This window comes from Mirounga angustirostris, unplaced genomic scaffold (assembly GCF_029215605.1).
Source record: "Mirounga angustirostris isolate CCGP_5_RB_7025 unplaced genomic scaffold, mMirAng1.0.hap1 SCAF_10, whole genome shotgun sequence".
Classification (NCBI taxonomy): domain Eukaryota; kingdom Metazoa; phylum Chordata; class Mammalia; order Carnivora; family Phocidae; genus Mirounga; species Mirounga angustirostris.
Window position 1 is genome coordinate 131,652,095 of NW_026991718.1, and position 12,162 is coordinate 131,664,256.

Below are 12,162 nucleotides of genomic sequence, written 5' to 3' on the forward strand. Positions count from 1 at the left end.
TGTTGACTTTTATCATATGAAACTGATCAACATCATATCTCACTTAAGCCTGCAAAAGAACAAAAACACATTAATTAGAGTGTCTTGAGACAATATATAGCACACAGAAGTCAGTTTATATACTTTTGGTGAGGTATATTTAAATCTGCACCATAATGATGGGTATGGTGGGTGATGCTCCTTCCTGGAAAAGTAAGGTTGCCCAAATTTTAGGGGCAAAAAGAGGGTTTAGAAGGGTTCCAGTTGTGGAGTGGGAAATTCCTATGGTAGATAATACCAAGAGCTGGAGTGGTGGAAAAAATACAAGAAAGTGGAAGGAAACCAAGGCTCAGTAACAAGGAAAGCAGATTAAATCCCAGGTCAGTTGTGAGCCAGAATAGGGAGTTAAAGCAGAAGTTACAAAGCCAAGAATTGAGAACTCTGGGCAAGGGAGAGTCAGGGAGATGAGCAAAGGTCAGTTCTTCCAGAAATGCTCTCAAATACCAGGGCATCTCTGAGTGTGATAAAGGTCTTGGTCACTTTTATCTTTTGAATATTGCAGTATTTTAGATTGTCATAAATTCCCCATCAGAAGTAGAAAAATTGTGATGTCGTTTGATATTCACTTTTAAGTGACAAGTTTCCAAGTGATGGAATCCATGTTGGAGGATTATTTTTCCTCTAGTCTACTGCAACCAGATTTCTTCCCTCCAATGCCCAGTTACTTAAGTTGTCCTTGCAAAACAATAAATGCACCTGTTTAAACATAGAAGTTCTGCAAATAGTACATTGCCATTCCTTTTGCTAACATTGGTGTGTCCCTAATGTTCTGTGCTTTGCACCTCCTAAAATGATTCTGGCTGTGACTTTCAAATAGAAAGTCAAATAGAAAGTCAGAGCCAAGTCACTGTCATGGCCCTCTTCCTGTCCTCACACATAGAGGTGGCCCAGGACAGGGTCACAAGGAAAAGCCCCCAGAAGGTGTAATCTTAACAAAATCTTCCCAATGCAATGTAAGTATACTATGCATGAGACAGAAAGTTCCTGGTTAAAGAAAAAAACAAACTAATTTCTGGAGCACTGGGTTTGTCCAGTTTAGGGAATCAAGTTTAAAATTTAGTGCTGTATCTTCTTGCAGTTTTGCCAGTGTTTCTGTAACTGAGTACATAATCTCATTTGTACCCCCACTTTAGGGCCTGTAAGGTATGTGAAGCCTGGCCCAAGGCTCCTTGTCTTGTCACCTCTGTCTGCCCATCCCAGGTTAGATCTTATAAATCCCAGCTGGTAACTCATCTATATTAGTATGATGAGTTTGGCTGACCTCAAGGGTTAGGATCAATGCTATGAATTTATAGAGCCCTAAAATTAAAAAAAAAAAAAGTGACTTAACATTTTTGGTGCATTTCTGATAGGTATATTGCCTTGGAGACATGTTTTATTTATGCTTTTGTTTGTTGGCTTATTTTGCTCTTTTGCATGCAAATTCTTCTTTATGTTTTAATTTGCCTGGACTTGTTTTCAGGACCACATCAAGTCTAAAAGGGAAGCTTTTGACAAGGGCCTCTTCAATTTGATGGTTATAGACAGATAATCTGAATAAATTGTGTTAAGTGTATTAATTATCCGATGCGGCAGTCTAATCAATTTCTCCAGGAGGTGGCCAATGTTCTCCCTTATTTTCTATTTGGAAGTCACAGCCAGAATCATTTTTTAGGAGGTGCAAAGCACAGAATATTAGGGACACACCAATGTTAGCAAAATGAATGGTAATGTACTATTTGCAGAACTTCTATGTTTAAACAAGTGCATTTATTGTTTCATAAGGACAACTTAAGTAACTGGGTATTTGAGGGAAGAAATCTGATTGCAGTAGACTAGAGGAAAAATAATCCTCCAACACAGCATCCATCTCTTGGAAACCCCATAATATATAATCTAGCACCTTAAATTACTTTAAAAGTGTATATATTTAAAGTGTTGTGTTTAAATTAACTCCAATAATATACCTTTCAATATAGCTTTTGAAGTCAACTTTTAAATTTCTATAATAGGGGAGCCTGGGTGGTCAGTTGGTTGGGCATCCAGCTCTTGGTCTCGGCTCAGGTCATGATCTAATGGGTCATAGGATAAAGTCCCACTTTGGGCTCCATACTCAGTGGGGAGTCTGCTTGGGTATTCTCTCCCTCTGCTCCTTCCCCTGTCCTCTCTCTTTCTCAAATAAATAAATTAAATTAAATTAAAAGCTATATGTAATTCAAATCCAGTGGTTCAAGAAGGTATTCCTAATCAACACAAATGATAAGAATCCTCACCACACACACAACCTACCTGTGCCATTTGGAGTCTTTATCCCTTTTTTTCATGTATTATTCTTGTTTATTTGCATCTCATCTACCAGAATTTAATCTCCATAAGGGCATGTATTAAAAGGGACACAAAGCTGTGAGTGACAGAAACCAGATTCCACTGACTTAATCAAACAAGGACTGTATTGACTCATGTCACTGGAATGCCAGGGGTATACTAGCTGAGAGAACTTGGAGAAAATTATGGGATGGGCTTCTATATTCTTTTATGTAAACTGGGGATAATAAGAATTTTTAAGAGAAAGAGATGACATAGTCATAGTCTAAGTCTTTATACTTAAAAAAAGATTAGGCATACACTGTCCACTAAAATATTATCCTATCAATATTTTTTTATTGTGTTTTGTTAATCACCATACAGTACATCATTAGTTTTTGATGTAGTGTTCCATTATTCATTGTTTGCATATAACACCCAGTGCTCCACGCAATACGTGCCCTCCTTAATACCCATCACCAGGCTAACACATCCCCCCACCCCCCTCACCTCTAAAACCCTCAGTTTGTTTGCCCGAGTCCATAGTCTCTCATGGTTCATCTCCCCCTCTAATTGCCCCCCCTTCATTTTTCCCTTCCTTCTCCTAATGTCCCCCATGCTATTCCTTATGTTCCACATATAGGTGAAACCGTATGATAATTGACTTTCTCTACTTATTTCACTTAGCATAATCTCCTCCAGTTGTGTCCATGTTGATGCAAAAGTTGTGTATTCATACTTCCTGAAGGCTGAGTAATATTCCATTGTATATATGGACCACATCTTCTTTATCCATTTGTCTGTTGAAGGACATCTCGGCTCTTTCCACAGTTTGGCTATTGTGGACATTGCTGCTATGAACATTGGTTGCATATGGCCCTTCTTTTCACTATATCTGTGTCTTTGGGGTAAATACCCAGTAATGCAATTGCTGGCTCATAGGGTAGCTCTATTTTTAACTTTTTGAGGAACCTCTACACTGTTTTCCAAAGTGGCTATACCAGCTTGTGTTCCCACCAATAGTGTAAGAGGGTTCCCCTTTCTCTACAACCTATCCAACATTTTCAAAAAATGGGCGGAAGACATGGACACTTCTCCAAAGAAGACATACAAATGGCTAATAGATACATGAAAAAATGTTCATCATCATTAGCCATCAGGGAAATTCAAATCAAAACCACAATGAGATACCACCTTACACCAGTTAGAATGGCAAAAATTGACAAGGCAAGAAACAACAAATGTTATCCTATCAATATTAAAATTATTTAAATTTAATTTTTTGAAGTTTAATATTTTACCATGAAAATATAAATGATCATTCATATAATAATATAATATCCACTGACTTGGGTTCAAATATATAAAATAATGTTTAATTCAATAAAATGAATTTTTTATAAAATGAAATTGAAAAGTGTTATTCAAGGAAATTCCATACTTGATCTATTTTTTTATAAATATATGTAACTCTTTAATGTTAAGGATGGGTTGATAATTTTGTCACTTGGTATAAATATTTAAAGGAGAGAGAAAAGAACAATTCCATTTCTTTTTAAAGATTTATTTAATAGAGAGAGAGCCCGTGTGCAACTGGGGGAAGAGGCAGAGGGAGAGGGAGAGGATCTCAAGCAGACTCCCAGCTGAGCAGGGAGCCTGATGCAGGGCTTGATCCCAGTACTCTGAGATCAGGACCTGAGCCAAAATCAAGAGTCGGATGCTTAACTGACTGAGCCACCCATATGCCCCAGAACAATTCCATTTCTATTTACCCCTGACTCCAGAGAATTTAGAGGTAATATTGTGGTAGTGCTATCATTTGTATACATAATATCCAGAAAGAATAAATATTAAATCTATTCCTTCCCTTTTCTTCTCCTTCATGCCTCTCTATATTTCTCCAGAGGTGTCAACTCTGATATGTTTTGCTATTACAACACCCCCAGGAAGGTAAAAGGGATTGGCATGTTGACCTAAGGAAGCTACCTGTTGATGATATTTTGTTGTTATTTGAAGAGATAGAATAGGCCTAGAAAAAAATCTAATCCTTCATAGTTGACTTAACAATAAATTTCATCATGTACAGCATTTGTTTTTATACATCAATAAAAATGAGATTGCAGAACACCATTCAGCTTATGAGCTGGTGAAAAAAATAAGCCCTACCACAGTACTTTGGTGTGCTCCTCCATCAAAAATAATTCTGGCAGGTGTTAAATTTTTTAAATTTTATTGCGGAAATAGTCTGGGCAACACCAAATTTGATCCCTATGCATGTTTTGGAAGAACCAAGAATAGAAGGGGGAAAGAAAAGAGCCCCAGGGTATTCTGGGAAAAGTTAAAATGTCTGCATCTTGGAAGAAACAACAGCAGCCGAGTGAGATATTCAAACAGGAGGCAATGAGCCAAGGCACCGTCATGGCCCTTTTCCTGTCCTTACACATAGAGGTGGCCCAGGTCTGTGTCACAAGAAAAAGCCCCTTGAAGGTGTGATCAATGTTAACTTAAGTAATCTTCTCATTGTCAAGCTTCATCTATTTCCATACTTTTAAACATTCCTACTAATAAGCCTCTAACAATGGAGAACAAACTCATATCTTCAAGTATGTGGAAATTAGCCCAAAGCAATGACATATCCTTTAAGCTTTATGTTTTATATTAGAAAGCAACTACATGGGGGTGCCTGGGTGGCTCAGCCAGTTAAGCGTCTGCCTCCAGCTCAGGTCATTATCCCTGGGCCCGGGGATTGAGTCCCACGTCGGGCTCTCTGCTCAGTGGGGAGTTTGTTCTCCCTCTCCCTGTGTGTTCTCTCTCTCAAATAAATAAAATAAAATCTTTTTAAAGTAACTACATGTACACCTTAAATATATACATTTTTGTTTGTCAACTGTACTTCAATAAAGCTGGGGAAATGTAATTTACATGTTGGCTTTTGTACAATAGAAAAAACAGGCTTTCCTTAATGTCATGTGAAAATATTTACTCGAGTTTATTCCCACTCAACCGACTTTTCTACCAAATCTTTAAGTAAAAATTCATGCTGCACCTAGATTGGTGTGACTATCACTTTAATATCTGTTTCATATAACTATTCCAGAAGCACCAAGAGAACTAGAACAATGACTCATTTCTCCATTGCTGAATCCCTTGGGCTGAGGCAGTACCTGGCACAGAGTAAATACTTGATAAATGTTTGTTGAGTGAATGAAAGAATTAAGTAATTAGTATGCCATGTTTATCCTTTGGCTTCCCATTTTCCCAGTGCACAACCCCCAGAGGATGCGTACTTGCACTTGAAAAGCACTGCTCAATAGGATGTAAACTGAAGCCAAGATTCGGAATTCACAGAGACAAATTAATAGAACAATTTTCTTTTCACTTCTGTGATTTTATTAGCTGAATTATGGGTGCGGCTTATTTCATGGATCAGATGACCGCGCCTTCTAGGTCTATGGACTCAGTACTCGGCAATTAGCCAGTTAATATGATTAATGCAGACAGTAAAAATGAGCATCAGCGTAGGCACAGGGGTCTCATGTTTCTGAGACTAGGAAACCACATCAAATCTGTAGAAGAAATATTCTTTAGAAGGAATTAAGCTCCAGAGGATACCTGTTCCTCTCCATTGCCTCCATATGTCTTCTGCCCTCGAGTTCCCTCTCCTGAGCCTGGGGTCGATCAATATTTTTGCAGATCTTCATTTTCAGTCATATGGCAGATATGCTGTCAGTATGAATTACCTCTAATTTCTTGAGCATTAGAAAGATGAGGCTAATATTACTGTTAAAACCTGATGACAAAGTACTGACTAAACAGTGAGCATGATGACCCGTGGTCATAGCAGAAAGAAGAGAATTGCTGATTTAAATATCCTTTGACTTCAGAAATGCTCACTTTTAAGTGCAAGTTGCCTTAAAGAAATTCAACACCGAAATCAAATCAAATCAAATCATACAATAAAATCAAATAAAGTAAAAAATAAAATACATGATATAAAATACAAAATAAAATAACAGCTAAGGGAGTTTTTGCTTCCTTTCACTGAGGACATCTTAGGTGCTAAGTGATTGATACATTAACCTATTTACCCCTCACAGCAACCCAAGGAGGGGAGTCATTTGTCCTCTGCACTGAAGACAGGACAGGAAGGTTTGGAACAGTTAAGCTCAACATAGCAGGTAAACCTGCACCAGGTAAACCCTTGGCAGAACAAGGGTCTCAGTGCAGATCTGCCTGGCTCAAAAACCTGAGCACATTAATCAGATACTCATTGTGACTCTGTGTAACAAGTCCAAGAAAATGAGATGGACAAGACTTAGAACCATCACGTGAGTGTGAGACTTTGGCACAAAGACAACATGAATATTCTGGTAAATGTGGCCTAATGGGAATGGCCATGAATTTGGATTGGAACCAGTTCCAATCATCTGAATAAAACAGAGTGAAGTGCTGTCACGCAAACCTCTTGGGTGAGTTTTAATATCTGCAAACACCACCACTAGTCTCTCATTGTACTAAGAAAGCTTGCTATTGAAATAATATGATTTGAAAGTTTTAGTTACAAGTCCCCATTCTAAATGCCCATCAGCATGACTGGTTGGTTTGTCAACTTGGGTGAAATTTCACCAGTGGGTTAAGACTCCTTCGCATTTTTAAATCTCTCTTCACAATGCAAAAATTTCCCATGAAAGGCAAGACATAATTCTTTAAAGACCATGTTCCCGTTTTTAAAACCAATCCTTTGGAGTGATGTCTATATGCCAAGAATCCTAATTTATACAACCTCAAGTGGGTTTTTATCACCTCCATTTGCAGAAAGGTAAAGAGATTTTCTCAAGGACATGCAGATAAGATGTGATAGAGCTCAGATGTTAACCCAGGTCCTCGGCTTTTCCCATTATAAATCATCATGGCTTGTAAGGGAATTTAGAAGTAAGTGCTCTACTATAGCCTTAGAAAGTGGGGCACTGAATAGTAAGTTTTGATAAGATTTATCAGTAGAAGATGAGAACCTGACAAGGATATGTTTTCAGGCAATAGTTGCAGGGGCAACATGAAGATCCCAAAGGCTGACTTTAAATGAGAAGCCAACTCTAATTGTATCTCAGATTTGGAAAAAAAAAAAAAAAAATCCAACTATAAGGCTTAGGGGCAGTGGGGGTGGTAATTACACTGCAGTTGACCCTTGAACAACATGCCTTTGAATTGTGCGGTCCACTTATATGTGGATCTTTTTTTTATACATACAGTACTGTAAATGCATTTTCTCTTCCTTATGATTTTCTTAATAACATTTTCCTTTCTCTAGCTTGCTTTATTGTAGGAGTACAGTATATAAGACATGAACATGCAAAATATGGTTAAATCTATTGCTTATGTTATCAGTAAGGCTTCTGGTCAACAATAGGCGATTAATAGTTAAGTTTGGGAGGAATCAAAGGTTTTATGTGGATTTTCGATTGTGTGGGGTGTCAGCATCCCTAACCCCTGTGTTGTTCGAAGGTCAACTGTATATTGAATAAAATGTTTTATCGGCAAAGATGGCTTCCATTTTGAGCAATTCAATTTCAAAAAGTTAGCCTTCCCTTCAGGAGGGGATGCGTGGAAGAACGTGTATAAGAAAAATGAGAGGGGAGCCTGGGTGGCTCAGTCGGTTAAGCGACTGCCTTCGGCTCAGGTCATGATCCTGGAGTCCCGAGATCGAGTCCCGCATCGGGCTCCCTGCTCAGCGGGGAGTCTGCTTCTCCCTCTGACCCTCCCCCCTCTCATGCTCTCTCTATCTCATTCTCTCTCTCAAATAAATAAATAAAATCTTTAAAAAAAAAAGAAAAGAAAAATGAGAGAAGACGGGGTTACATAAAATAATTATGTAAGAAAATCATATTATGTGCCAGTGTGATGCGAAGAGCTGTGTGGTTGCCAGGTAGGTGAGGGTGAAGTGTGGTGTGATCCACATGGCAGCGATAGCTACACACAGAGTGGTGAGACCCCTGGGGGAGTGGGAGGAGGGGGACTACAGCACATCAGATACAGACATTGGGAAGAAAGATGAGAAGGAGTTGCAGAGACAGGTGCTTTAGGATACCTACCAGGATGGAGTCCAGTCATCCAAGTGACGGTGTAACATTGTCAACAGAGGTTGTGAATACATTGAGACTGGAAAGTTGGTCAGACATTCAGACTGAGAACTAGTTACAATTAGGGATCATTTTAACTAAAAACATAAAAAGAAGTAGCTTTCAAGTGAGACACTACAACTCCATTTTGGCACCTCTTTCCTTTGAAGGTGGAGATGCTCTGACTTCAAATAAAAATCTATGTTTTCTTGATCATGCAATTTTCCAAAGCCCTCTACTGAGTGTAAAACAATTATGTTTTTCCCAAACAGCATTAAGAGGCAATTTCCCTATGCAGTGGATGCCCACTGAACTTTGTCACTTCTCCTTTTATTCACTGCTACCTTCTCCTGACTTTTTACGAACACAGACTTGAAGATCATTCTCTTCGTCTCTCCAAAGGCCCTATTTTGTTTCTCAGTAGCTGAAGTTCCCTTACAAAGCTGCACTTTGACCATTATTACTGACACTCTTAGCACCAAGTCAGCATTTAAGGCAGCCTAACCAGGGGCCCACTTCCTCAGCCTACACTTCAGGAGGAAAAGGCAGACCATAGCAGGAAGAATGTGCTGTGGATTGTATGTCACTGCTCACAGGAAGCCAGAAGGTACTTTTTCTTTTCACAGAATCAATGTCCACATTTTCCTTCTACTCTTTCCTTCCTTTACTCCTATAAGGTCAAATTGCAGAGACAGGCCAAAACATAAATAGAGACAAAAAGAAAGGTTATGATGGTTGGCCTTTATTTTATTCTTTTCCTCCTCTTGATGATTTTCCCCCTTCTTTTCGAAAATTCCTCCTCTAAAATGTGCCCTGAAATTGAACTTGATGGATGATAGAGTTAGTGATTTATTATTCCCTGGCAAAAGAACATTTTTCCTTTCAGATACGTGTCTTTAGAAGTCCTATTTTAATGTCCACAGACACCCCACAGATAGATTGAGAAAGAGAATATCTGCAAATGCCCAGTTAGAAAGTTTTGTGTGATCAAAGGAGTTCAAAGGCAAATCAGGGTCCCCAGGAAAAGAGTGGGGGAAATGATATAGACCAAAGCTTGTTCCACTCAAACCAAGTGAAGGGCAGAGACTTTGAGGATAAGGGACAGGAAGGAAGAAACCAAGAAATGAGGAGATCAGCTCACAATTGTGCTAGAAAACTAACAGCTGCAAAAGAGGAGGCAATTTAGGGATTTCTGAATAAGATTGATGAAAACAATTACTCAGATCTCCCCCATCCCTCCACTGAAATGCATAAAGGCACATTAAAATGTGGGGAAACCACTTTTGCAACTGGGGGCTTCAGAGGGAGACCACCAGCAGGTAAGGAACTTTGAGTTTTTCCCAGTAAAATTATAGAAAGAACTAGACACAGCAGGCAAACTCCACCTACATTACTCCACCAACTTTAAGAAATATCTTCAGGGTGAAAGCGTAGAGAATAGGGCACAAGCCTGTTAACATCACCTAACTTGGAGAAAGAAGGGCTGGACCCAAAATCAGGGCATGTTCTATGAACTCCCCTTGAAACTACAACTGTAGAAAGTAGACGGGGTGTCAATGTCAGGGTGATACCTGGTGCCACCGCTGTAATGGGGGGAAAGAAGGTAACTGATACCTTTGGGGGCTCCAATTCCTCACCTCTCTCCATACCCACATCTGTGCCATGGAATATTGCTGCCTCCCTCCCATGCCCATCCCTTCGTGGACAGAATAAATCACCAGAATAAGTCACCAAATTCCTGGCTTGGAGTGTGGCCATGCAACTATGTTTGGCCAACAGGACCAGGCAGTAGAGCTAATGTGCAATTCTCAAATTAGACCTTACCAGACTCCTGTGATTCCTTTTGCTTCTCATATTTCTGCCTTCCCCAGGGACAGAACACACCTAGAGCAACATTCTAGTCCTGGCATGCGGAGCAAAGCCAACTCTCCTCAGCCAGACTGCAGCCTAGATCAACCAATGCATATGTTCAAAAGCTAAATAAATACTGTTTGTTGCATGCTGTTGATATTTTATGGGTGTTTGTTACACAGCAATAGATGACTGGTACAATACACAGGGGGTTTACCTGTAAGCCAGCAGGAAGCAGAACCAGAGACCTCAGTGGCCTAGACTTGTTAGGTGATTATGCAAAATACATGGCTGAAGAATTTGAGGACAAGGAGTCCCAGCAGGTAAATTCATCAAAACCAGAGAAATCGGGCCCAGCAATGAGGAAGGGAGTTCAGAACGGATTTCCTTCCCATTGCTCTGGATGGATGAAAGGCTGACCCACTAATTCATGCAGATTAATATCAACGGTATTTATGTGTTTATTTTCTCTGGGCTCATTTGTTTGACATGACTTCAACAAATATGTTTGAATGCACCTCCTAGGTATTGAGAAAATGCTGAGCCTTAAGCAGAAATGGGCCTAGCCTTCAGAAAAGGCTCATGACCAGCATCTTCAAAAAGCATGCATTGTGTGTGAGGGTTTTTTTGCCAGTCACCATAAGCAGAGGACAATGGAGTAAATTTCAGACAATTAGGATAGCAATTAATATCACACAAGAATTGTCTAGAGAAACTATGCATTACGCATTTGTGAAGGCAATAAAGGATTCTCAGTTCAGCAAAAGAAAGGTTATGCCACTCATGTTTTCTTCCTTAAAAAAAAAAAAATACTGAAACATCTATTGCAGTCAACCAAGAATAAGGAATACATGGAAAAATTTAGGATTGGCATTAAGACCATTCAAGCATAGAAGAGTATCTAAATAATTTAATTACTAAATATATAAAAATAAAAACTAAAATTGTCATTTATTTCTAAAAATATAAAAATAAGAAATAGGAAAACATATACAGAATCTGGCCTGTTATACAAAATTTTGCTGACCTTTATTGTATATTAATGAATTGGAAACTCTTAGTTAAATGGATGATATTTTCAGAAAATACATATTTCTGAAATTTATCCAAGGGGGTAAAAATATAGTAAAAAAACAAAAGGAAAACAATGGGTGATAATACAGTCGTTAAATGAATCCATCTCTAGGGGGCTTTGTGACTAATTTACTCAAATTCCCAATGTACAATCTGCTCTAGAGCAGAGCAAAAGAACAAAAATATTTCTAATTAATTTTATGAAGCATAACTTTGAAATCAAAGCTTAACAAAGTTTTATATGAGAAGACACAAGGTATCAATCTCATATGTTAATACTGACAAAAAAAAAATTAGTCAATTCAGCACATCACTACATAAGAAGCATTTTATGCCATGAAAGAAGGTTGATTTCAAGAATGTTAAGAAGCTTCTATTTAATATCATTTAAAGTAATTGATTGATTGAAATGCCTAAAAAGGCACATTAAGATGTGGGGAAACCATTTTTATAGCTGGAGATTTCAAAGATGCTGTCAATGGGTGAGAAACTATGAGGATTTTCTGTCAGGAAAATTATGGAGAGAACCAGAATTCAAGAAGGGATACCCACTAACTAGGAAAAAGTAGAGGTACTGTTTTGACCATTTCAGCACATTCTTAGGAAGGAAGTGGGGTGGGGGAGAAACATAAAATTAAATCTGATAAGTAAAAGACATTTGGTAAAATTTAACATCATTATGATCTTTAAGTTGGAATAAATACTTTCTTAACGAGAAAAACAACATTAGGGGCACCTGGGTGGCTCAGTCGGTTGGGCATCTGCCTTCAGCTCAGGTCATGATCCCAGCGTTCTGGGA